The 11,266-nt window shown below is 47.7% G+C and overlaps 1 protein-coding gene across 2 annotated transcripts in view; it reads left to right on the forward strand.

Moving 5' to 3' along the window:
- The first annotated feature begins 1,550 nt into the window (after positions 1-1,550).
- LOC135198005 (zinc finger protein 85-like) overlaps positions 1,551-11,266 on the forward strand; it is a 50,279-nt gene continuing 40,563 nt past the window's right edge. Inside the window, exon 1 of one of the 2 annotated variants that reach the window (XM_064225339.1) lies at positions 1,551-1,692. The gene's annotated coding sequence lies outside the window, so the exon portion shown is untranslated. The remainder of the gene's footprint in view (positions 1,693-11,266) is intronic. The other variant, XM_064225340.1, reaches the window with a different exon arrangement.

The raw sequence follows: 11,266 nt of genomic DNA on the forward strand, positions 1-11,266 counted from the left end.
TGGAAAACAAAGTGTTGCTGAAATACATGCAGAATAATTTCATGAAAATTAGATGTCGATTCAAAGTAATCGATGGAGAGTCTTGTGATAAAGAATCGTTTACGGCAGCCGATAACAAGTTCACTTCCTGACTAGCTACTAGAAATATGTGAGGGTTACATGACCCCCGAAGTCCACTTTAATAGAAGAAAGTTCATATTCCTCGATCGTTACCGTAATATGGGGTAGGCAGCTACAGCACATAACAAGAAGTAACCCCGTAAGGGGGAAATTATATCAGTGTACATCACGCAGTACTTGTAAAGCATTACTAAAGGGTACTTGCAGTATTTTTTTTAGCTAAACTGTACCTACCCACCTTTTAGCCTTTGACTTTGCCTCCATTCTTTCGTCTTACTGTCCAACCATTCCAACTCCTTCAATGCGCAGTCTTAAACCGGCGCTATGAGTTCACTTCTATATAGCAAGTACCGATGATGTAACTCGGCAGGTCGGCCTCTAGGAGGGTTTGCAGCAAAGTTCTGTATAAGTTCTTGAAGTTTGTGTTTGTATCCAAGACAGAGGAGGAAAATATAATATTTAACTATAAATAAGGCTGAATGTATTATAATTTACTCAGTGCCGTATCATTGGTAATTTTGGAATGCCAGTCTGTAACGAGATCATCAAACCTTCAACACAGAAACTAGTAAGTTTTGCTTAGCCGTGGATATTATGAACAAATATTAGAGACTTGGACAATGGAACGGAATTAAAACTGTAATACTGGATGTAAGTTAATCATAAGTAGCTGAAGTTATGAATGCATGTATACAGTCATGAAAGCTCATAAATGATCGCACAAAATTAAGACAGGAAAACGTAATTACTTCATCATATGCTTTCTTGTTCTAACATACAATTGCCACAGTGAACGTAGACGAACGTTCAGGGACATGGAGATTGATATGGGAGGGGTGGGGGATGCCAGATCGAAAAACGCAATGACTCAAACATAAACATCTGAAAAGAAAATAAATATTATATTAGAAATCCTTCAAAACTGTAATGGTCAAAAGATACAAATGGAATAACGATTAAATATAAAAATACAGTTCTTCTTTCATTACATATTTCCACCAGGAATTAACTAAATTGATCTGCATCACTTCACCATTTAAGTTTTTGGAATTGTTATAAATATTGACAGATTTAACAATCATGTTAAAAATATACGCATGGATTCACAATCATCCGACGATAATATTTCATCGTTGGAATTCAGATTTTGTTATTGTTTACAGAAAGATTACGCACTCCTAATAGTCTTCTTGAGTCAAATAAATCACATCGCGTTGAATCATAGAAGCTATGTAAATAAAAAATCAACTTTTCAATTTGCTTCCGAAGTTCTCGGTGACATCACAGCCGATTCATCACAAAAAGTGAACATTTTAGATATTTCAAATTGATCGTACAGTGATAATAAAAACAACCAAAAAGTATTTTGTTCCATAAGATGGTCTTTCCAACCAATATCTTTGCTTGTATTTTGTTTTTGTGACCGCTTAAAAATCTAAACAAATATTTGGCGAAATCTAGTTTTTACATTATATCTATTTGTATGTTCGGTCTGACTGCGCTGTTTACCTTTAGTGGTAGAAGCCAGATTCTAGTCAATTCTCCTGAACCTTTCAACTGAATGGTGGAAGGGTAAGTTGGTCATCACAAATAGCGATATGTATTTTGTTCCTTATTCTTTCCTAAAATTTCCAAAATCATTGTAGTGTGCCCTGGTCACAAAATAACCAATTAAAAAAGCAAATATAGTTAGCTACCTAGTAAGCGTAGGCTTAGGTAACTTCTTTTCACACATCTTCCTAGGAAGGCAAAGGTCAGTCTTAAACCTATGCATACCGCGATTGTTTAATCATGTTGAGCTAATCTCATTGAAAAAAGGAGGTACTAGCCTAGGTATATCCCTCAAGAGCAGAATGGATGTTCACTTAATTTCAGTTGACTTTCATTGATTCAGACTCGCTAGCCTAGCTAGGTAGGCACTAGTAGTAGGTACCTACTAGGTACTACAAGCTACCTAGCTTAATAGGCTGCAGGGATTTAGCCTAGAGCCTGGCAAGCTGCGGGCTTATTTAATTTTGAGTTACACTGTAACACTAGAATTCTTGGTACCTAAATTTCAAACGATAACCTATTAAAATTTTGATGTTGAGTAGGGTAAAATTCAGAATGGCCGGCCTCAACCTTAGCGCGACCACCTTCCCGAAAAAGTACTTTAACACATTCTGTAACCAAGGATAGACATTATTCAAGAGTCAGCGTCCATCGAAGCAACACCTCGAGACCTCAGTTTCCTCTCAAAGTAAGAAGTTTTTTCTCCCAAGTCACAAATTAAGGCCACAGGTAGTAGGGTAAACAACCGCGGATGATCCATCGTCATCACGCTGGCCAGGCCTTATTCACTCAATATTTAATTGGTGAAACAAGAGTACAATTAGGGTAAAATATCACAGCAGGCCAAGCAGGCCACCTACAATCAACGCTAGCCACCCTCCGAAAAAGTACATTATAACGCGTCCTGACACCGGAGATGGGCATCAGTCGCGACTTCTTGTTGGTGAAAAACGGAGCTAAAGACCTCTACTCTCCTTTTGAAGTAAATATTTTCTCCAAAGTTAGAAATTAAGGCCAAATTTTAAGATTTAAACAGAGGGTACTGAAAATGGCGTCCACGGCAGTGGAAATCTCACCAAAACGCTTTAGAAATTTTTACTTACAACTAAAAATGTTTCGAAGATTGACGCTATCTTGATGTTTACGGAGTCGCTTGTGTCAACAAACTTCCCATTTCATGTGCTAAATCTGCGCACCACTTGTACCCATAGACGCTGGGGCACTTTCATCACAACAATCGTAAACCCACCTCTTACCAGCACTTATTCGTACTTATTCAAGGGGACTACGGCATTCTTTGCGGCGTTTTGCGCTCTTCAATTGTTTATCAGTGTTGTCAATTGGTATGTGTTTACCCTCCAAACTAGGTATAAGACTTACACAAAACCGGGGAAATAAGTGAAATTAGCGTATCTATTTGTAGTATATATACATATTAGAGCATTGTTCCGATACGTAATACAAACCCTCGGTCCTTTAACAATAGGAAGGTAACTAGCGGCAGCTGGGACGGTCGTAAGCTTCGAACAAGGGGAGAACGGTAGTTAACTGCTTGTCCGATCGTGCGCGCGCCCGCGCGCCCGAGAGGTGAAGAATCACTTTTGCTTTCGGCCGCGGGTGTGAAGGACGTGTTCGTCATCGCTCTCTGCCCGCTTCATCGTCGTATGCTTTGTTTATATTGTGTTTTCTACTAATGGTTTGGTTTGACTTGAAAATGAAACTGTAAGTACACTGTTTTCATTTTCATTACTTAATTATGAATCAACATGGAGCTATCGCCGTAGAGACGGCGATTTCCGCTCTTTTCATGAATTGAACCCTTGAATTATGTCTCGGTGCCGAGGGCGGGCGCACTCACGCCGAGTCATGTATTTTGGGCGAAAGTGTGTAATTGAAAGATGTAAGTACTCTTTTTCATTATATTTTTGCCCTGTGCGTTCGTTGCTGAGAGCTTGATTGCGCTCGGCAAGAGCCTATTATTTTGTATGAATAGAATGCAATGAAAGTGGATTCGCAATGCAGTTTTCTTTTCATTTTCATTTATTAATTGCATCAAATTTAATTTTGGATCAATTTCCGCTCTTACCCGGGAATTAATCCTTACGATTTATTGCTGTGAAAGTGAAAATAGCAAGTGCAGTATTGTTCATTTTCATATATATTTATGATAGCATCATATTATATGGATCAAGTTTCCGCTCTTACCGGGAATTGATTTTTCCCTCTTTAAGTTCTATGAAGTGAATCGCAAGTGCAGTATTCTGTTTCATTTTCATATTACTTTTCACTGCTGTGCGGGGGTAGGGGTAAGAAGCGAAGGTCTGCCAGGAAGTCGTCGGAAAGCTCTCCCGCGACTCCCTTGTATCCGATTCTTCGTCTTCTTTCCTGCCCCCCCGCTCAGCTTCCTCGTATTTTGTTTTTTGGGGTCTTCCTTCCGTTCGGGGTGGGGCATGTCTCCCCCCCCCGTGCGTGAGGGAACCCCTCTTACTAATCTGTCTGTGCTACCGCAGGTGCTACAGCCGTGGGAGACGACCTTGGACAGGTATGGACCACTGCGGCTGCAGGGCGTGCCTAGCATCCACGATCTGCTGCAGAGTCTAGCGAGGTCTGGGGCGGTGACCTTGGAGTGGTCTCCACTACAACCTTCACGGCCGCTTATGCTGCTTCCCCCCCGCTGGTCTACACTCCCCATGCTGTGTCGTGACGCCGTCTGCCGCTTCTAGGGCCGGTCGCCGCCGTACCGAGGAGGGGTATGCCGCCGCCGCCTGTGTTTTCTTCGTGTTGCCTGCCCCAGACTTCCGCTGTTCCAGCAGCTCGCCCTGGACCGGCCGCCAGTACCACGCTGGCTGCCGATGATTCTACGAGGGGATGGCTGGGCCTGCCGTACCTGTCGCTGATGTGGTTCCTGCTACTGGCTTGGCTGTCCCTTCTGTGTTTACCGCTGCCGCTGTTCCTGCCGCTCCTGAGCTGGTTGCTGTTCCTGTCGCTCCTGGTTCCTGCGCCTGTTTTCCTGCGGTCCTGCCCATGGTGTGTCTTCCCCAGTCCCAGGTCCTTCCGGACAGGTGCAGTCGGGCCGTGTTGCTTCGGCAATAGGCCCGACTCCGGCCTGGATGGAGGACCTGACGACTGTCCTGCGTGAGCTGACGAAGAAGAGGAAGGTGTCATCTTCGTCTGTTGCTGCCTCTTCCCCTTCGACTTCTAAGGCCCATAAGCCGAAGAAGAAGAAGGCTGCCTCCCCCCCCTAAGAAGTCTCCTTCGGGAACTTCTAAGGGCCCGTCCCACCTCGGTGGGGCGGGGGTCCTTCTGCTGGTACTCCTGCTCCTTCGGGCGCGGGTGGGGCCCGTCTCCCCTTCCGTAAGGAAGAGATAGACGGGGACCAGAGGAGTATCGGTTAGCTCTGGTACTTCCTCGCCTGGTGCTAGCGGCGATGCCGCTACGCCAGGTTCCGGCTCGGTCTCTCGTTCGCGGGAGATCCCGAGTGTACGCTCTCCCTCGGGAGACCGTGCAGCCAAAGTTTCGGCGCCAGAGTTCGCTCGGCACCAAGACCACGGCACGGAGCAGAAGGCTGGCGAGAACCGCTCAGGTGACTCTCGCCAGGCCAGCGGCCGCTCTCGCAGCGACCAGCTGGTAACCGGGTTTTGTTATTCCCCCTAAAAAGAAAAGTTCTTCGGGAACTTCGAAGGGCTCGTCACATTCCGGTGTGACGGGGGGGTTCTTCTGCTGGTCCTCCTGTTCCTTCGGGAACGGGGCCCGTCTCCCCTTCTGAGAAGAAGAAGAAGACGGGGACCAAGGGTGTGCTGGCTACCGCTGGTACACCCTCGCCTGGTCTTGGCAGCTTCTGGCTGGCTAAGCGTCGATGGTACCGGCTCGGTTTCTCGTCCGCGAGAAGTTCCGAGTGTACGATCTCCTTCGGGTGACCGTGCAGCCAAAGTTAAGACGCCTGAGTTCGCTCAGCGTCATGACCGAGGCACGGAGCAGAAGACTGTCGAGAGCCGCTCAGGTGACTCTCGCCAGGCCAGCGGCCGCTCTCGCAGCGACCAGCCGGTACCTCGGGTGGACGTGACGGTCTCTGACCGGCCACGGGTTGAGGCTGGGAAGAGGTCCCCCAGGTCCCCTCGACCGACGGTACCAGCCTCGGCTGGTACCAGCGGTTTGACGTGCCGCGAGGACGCTCACCGGTCTCACGGCGAAAGCGAGCTCTGCAGGTCACCTGACCGCCGCTCCCACAGGGACCGGGCGGATACGGTGACCAGCAGCAGCTCGTCTGACGCAGGGACCGGGGCCGGGGTCGACGTGCTCAGTCGAGCGCTCGCCACAGGTGAGCGGCACGGCCAGGCCTGCAGATCGATCCCCACCGCGGGTTGGTGATCGGCTGCAGCCCCCCACGTACGCTGGTCCTGCCAGCGAGCGGGGGGAGCGTCAGGTCTGTCTCTCCACTACCTTCAACTTCCTCGGGCTACACCGGGAAGAGCGAGGTAGCTAGGAGTGATCGTGAGAGGTGCGCCGCTCACGACTTCCCGTCACGACGCCGCACGTGCCACGTATGGTCTTAGGACCAACCAGGACGTACGCGCAAGTGATTGGAGGCGACCGTCAGGGGAGAGGGGTGGGGGTAGCGTCAGGTCTGTCTCTCCGATACCTTCAACTTCCTCGGCATACGCCAGGAAGAGCTAGGTATATAGGAGTGATCGTGAGAGATGCGCCGCTCACGATCCCGTCACGACGCCGCACGTGCCAGGTTGGTCTTAGGACCAACCAGGACGTACGCGCAAGTGATTGGAGGCAACCGTCAGGATCTGTTGCTGGTCCTTCTTTTGAAGGAGGAGGGTCCTGGGAGCTGCTCTTGTTGGAGGGACTGGACGGTCCTACTCCTCAAGACGCTGTGTAACTTCCGAGATTCAGAGTAACTTTACCCAGGTTATTGCACTGATTCGTCAGCACAACGACCGGGGGGAAGGATCGCCGCTCCCACCAGCAGAGCCCATGTCTCTGCTCGAGTCGTTTTTGGGGTTTTTAGGGCCCGAGAGGGAACCCAAACCGACGGTGGGTATGCCGCGATCGGAGCTTACCGATTCTGTCTTGAACCAGAGTCTCTCGTCTCCGGACAAGAAGGCTCTCTCAGTTCTGGCCGGTCGATCAAGCTACTTCCACCTCCTCTACTGCGACAGCCGGCGTTTTCTACGTGTCTTCGGACACCGTATTTAAATATACTCCTTCGGTCCTCCTGAGAGGTTTCGACCTCGACGAGGACTGGAATGAGTCGGAGGACGGTATCGGCTCTCTCCTGTCAGGTGTCGATCAGCCCCACCCAGACAACGTTCACAGTGGCGGCAGACCCTTACCTACAGTGAGAGTTCGTAACCCTCCTCGGGAAAAACGTTTTTCTCCTGACGATACGTTTTCCCAGACTCTGAGAGGCCATCGCCGCAAGGCGATGGCTGCTCCTACTCTTCTCCAACTGCTAGTTCCACTGGGAAGGGCGAGCGAGTATCCAATTCCTCCCCCATTCCCTCTCTCCTTACGGCTACGAGGGAAAGGGGAAGGATCCTACAGAGATTTCTCTGTAGGATCCACGTTGGGGACTGCGCTACCAGGGGGGACCTTCGGGTCCTACCTGACGTAAGCCCCACCGGTCGTTGAGGAGGGATCCTGCCCCATTCTCGATTTCTACGGGAATCGAGAGGACCACCAGCCGATATCGTTTGACGAATTCGGTGGGGGTTTCGCAGACTGCTTAGAATTCTACGGAATTTCTAGCGCATTCCCCCCCCCAGAGTGTTTAGAGTTTCTTACGATCTCCAAACACTTAGGCGAGACCACGGTCCAAAGTGAGCGAGACGAGAATCCCCGATATGTTACACGATAATCGGGAACCTCGCCTATGCTCGAATTCCTGGAATTTCTAGCATTAGGAAGAAGACTGCTGCTGAAAGAAGACTATCTCACAGTAGGCGACCAACCTGGAATAGAGAAGAACGGACGGGAATATCCAGTTTGGCTGGAACTATCGTCTTAGTATTCTGTTCACCATTGAAGCTTTCCTTCGAGGAAGACTTCTCCTTCACTCTCTTTAATAGAGAACGAAGGTGGTCGATCTCCAATACTTATTTTGTTTTCTTGAAGGAAAGAATTTAGGATGGAGATCGTTGTTCAGAATCCTACAAATATACTACGTATATTAACCTCGCGACATGATTCTGCTAAGCAGTTGAATGGTCCGAGGGGTAGGCGCATATCCTGGTTATTCTACGGATTGCGACTTAGACGAAAAGTATTCTAATTGAACTGCAAACCCGGGTTGCCTGCAACCTCCCAGGAGTTTCCAGTTTCAATTTTATATACAACACCATTTTAGCTTTTATATTTACCGAAATTCGTTTCGCTTAAATATAATTGCTCGAGCATATCTTTTTATGCTCGGTGGTTCTAGCCGAACGCATTCCTTCGTGGAAAGGATTACTTGGCAACTCAGGATGACGAGTCAGCGACAGCTACTGCGTATTGAATTGCCCGAGGCATTTCAGTATCAGCTGCCGCTTTGAGATAGACGGTTGTTTATGTGTTTCTCACCTGCTTTGATTGAATAACAACCGTATCTCTGCCCAACAATCACGGACTTAAGTCTCTGATTAACGGGGATTCTCGCATACATGAATGACCATCTACTGCTGAGAAACGCTAGTATTCATCGTCTTCGGTATTGCGAGAATTTTAAACAGAGATATCTATTCGACTCTCATCTTTCTGTTTACCGCACGGTAACAGAATTCTGTAATAGTCTCTTGCTGCATCGTATCCCGATAATGCGAATGATTTTTGCGGAATCTGAGTTTGTCCTCAAAATATCTTTTATTCGGAGGTGTACAATTGTTCATTGTTCACCCCGGATTAGCAGATGTATTTGAAAGACATCGCCTACTCCCACCTCCGCCAGCTCTACTTCCAAACGTTCAGCCCATGAGAAGCAGTTCTTCAAGCGGCTCTCCCCTGTGTTTCATTACTGAAGAACGCCCCGCTTTCATTGCACAACGGACAGCAATGAAATGGCGGTTAGCGTTTTCAGTCATTTGTAAGCACAGGTTTAGAATTCTTGAGATTCCTTCTCTCGATTCAGCTGGAAGACGTAGGTTGCATTCATTGCCTACCTTCGTCTTCAACGTCACATAGTGTTGTTTCTCCTTAAGCTGAGATTCAACGTCTATGAGATTTTCTTGCCATCAGGGACCTCGGTCTTTTGAAGGCAATTGACTTTCGCCTTTTGAGCTTATGCATTAAGAGAATCATCGCCGCGCCGTCCGCATCGGTGACTAACAAATATTTTATTTGTTTGGTCTCTCAGCATAAACTCTTTAAAGGGCGAAGGTCACGTGACTTACCCGGATGCTTGGACAACTTGCCTCTACTGATTCCGAACCAGTCAGTCGGCAGCTGTCAGAGCGTCCGAGTCAGTTACGAACTATGCTGGTGACTTAGTTCGGTTGTTCCAGAGCAATCATTACTTCGTCTTAATAGCTTGTCAGTATGAGTACTGTACATAACCAAAGTCGAGAAGAGGGATAGGTCATACGACTATTCCCTTCTTTTCGTCTTAGGTAACTGCATGACTTCTCTTGAGAAGTCAAGCACAAAGGATGGGGATTTGTGACGCTCGATTTCGACCGATCTCGTATCGAAAGACTCAGCCCTTCGGTAACTGACGATTGGTTCGAGTCCTTCACAATACCCTCCCTAATGGACGTACCACCGCCTCCGATACGAAGGCTATGCTGCTTTGTCCTGTGAAGGTGCGACGGAGCTGTCTGAAGAAACTCGACACCCAAAGGGATGAGTGTGGACGCCTCTTCATCATTCTCTCGCGTTCCGCAAGAACTTCTCCGTGGCGCAGGTAATGAAGGCAGGCGCCTGGTCCAACCGGACCGCATGCACCTCCTTCTACCTTCAGGATATTGCCCACAGTTCCTTGGATCTTTTTCCTTGGGAACCGTGGTGGTTGCTCAACACGTGTGTAGTTAACCCAGACCCTCGCAGGCTGAACAGCATCGAGTCCTGGTGTGACCGTAAGAATGGATGAGGAATGAGAGTGTGACTGGCTCCTCTTCCCATCTTTTCTTCCCTTCTACCTTTGGGTAGAGGGACACGGTCGTCACCCTGCTGGGTAAGGACGAGATGCAGGTGAGCTACTCAATAGAGCACCATCCTATCCCTTTCAGTAGGGATAGGAGTAAATATCCACCACTTCCTCCAACAAGGGGGAGGAAGTGGATGCCAAATTGAGACAAACCCATCATTTTATGATTGTCTCTTGCAAACAGGAACAAGTTCTTGCTTGCTGGTACGAAGAGATACCTTGCCTCTCTCTTAGTACTTGGCCCAGAGGTCTGACCATTGATCCTGCGGTGCACACCCCGATCAATCGGACAGAGGTTTGGATCCCTCCCTTGCTCTTACGACCAGGGAGGCACTACCAGGGTTGGACGAACACCAGTCTGTTCACCAAACAAGACTCAGATTCCTCCCACCAAGAAGTGAGTCTTCCTATTGTTAAAGGACCGAGGGTTTTTTTTGTATTACGTATCGGAACAAATGACAATTTGTCGAAAATTGCATTTTTCCTAACTATACCAAAACCTGAGGTCCTTTACATATAGTCCCCACCTGCATGACACCCCTCCACTCTGCAAACTTTTTGCAATCGGGCCTAAAGCAAAACAAGTTGATTCTTCAACCTCCTCGGGCGGCTGCGGGCGCTACGCGCACCGATCGGACAAGCAGTTAAACTACCGTTTCTCCCTTGTTCGAAGCTTACGACCGTCCCAGCTGCCGCTAGTTACCTTCCTATTGTTAAAGGACCTCAGGTTTGTATAGTTAGGAAAAATGCAATTTTCGACAAATTGTCATATTTTATCATTACTGCATTACTATGACAACTAGAATTTTTCGAAACAGTTTGTAAATGCATCGGCGTATGTGTGACGCTCCACTAGATTGGCAACGATGAGCCATTTTTCCTCACGTCGTCTGCTCGTAAGTATACATCCGAAACATTTGTAATTTGTTCCGATACGTAATACAAACCATCGGTCCTTTAACAATAGGAAGTAGCTAGCGGCAGCTGGAATGGTCGTAAGCTTCGAACAAGGGGAGAAGCACGGTAGTTAAACTGCTTGTCCGACAGACTGGGAGGTAAACAAATCACTTTTGCTTTCGGCCGCGGGTGTGAAGGACGTGTTCGTCATCGCTCTCTGCCCGCTTCATCGTCGTATGCTTTGTTTATAGTGTGTTTTCTACTAATGGTTTGTTTGACTTGAAAATGAAACTGTAAGTACACTGTTTTCATTTTCATTACTTAATTATGAACCAACATAGAGTTATCGCCGTAGATGCGGCGATTTCCTCTCTTTCATGAATTGAACCCTTGAATTATGTCTCGGTGCCGAGGGCGGGCGCGCTCGCGCCGAGTCATGTATTTGGGCGAAAGTGTGTAATTGAAAAATGTAAGTACTCTTTTCATTATATTTTCGCCCTGTGCGTTCGTTACCGAGAGTGTATTGCGCTCGGAACGAGCCTTTTAATTTTGATATAGAATGCAATGAAA

This window comes from Macrobrachium nipponense, chromosome 21 (genome assembly GCF_015104395.2).
Source record: "Macrobrachium nipponense isolate FS-2020 chromosome 21, ASM1510439v2, whole genome shotgun sequence".
Taxonomy (NCBI): Eukaryota; Metazoa; Arthropoda; class Malacostraca; order Decapoda; family Palaemonidae; genus Macrobrachium; species Macrobrachium nipponense.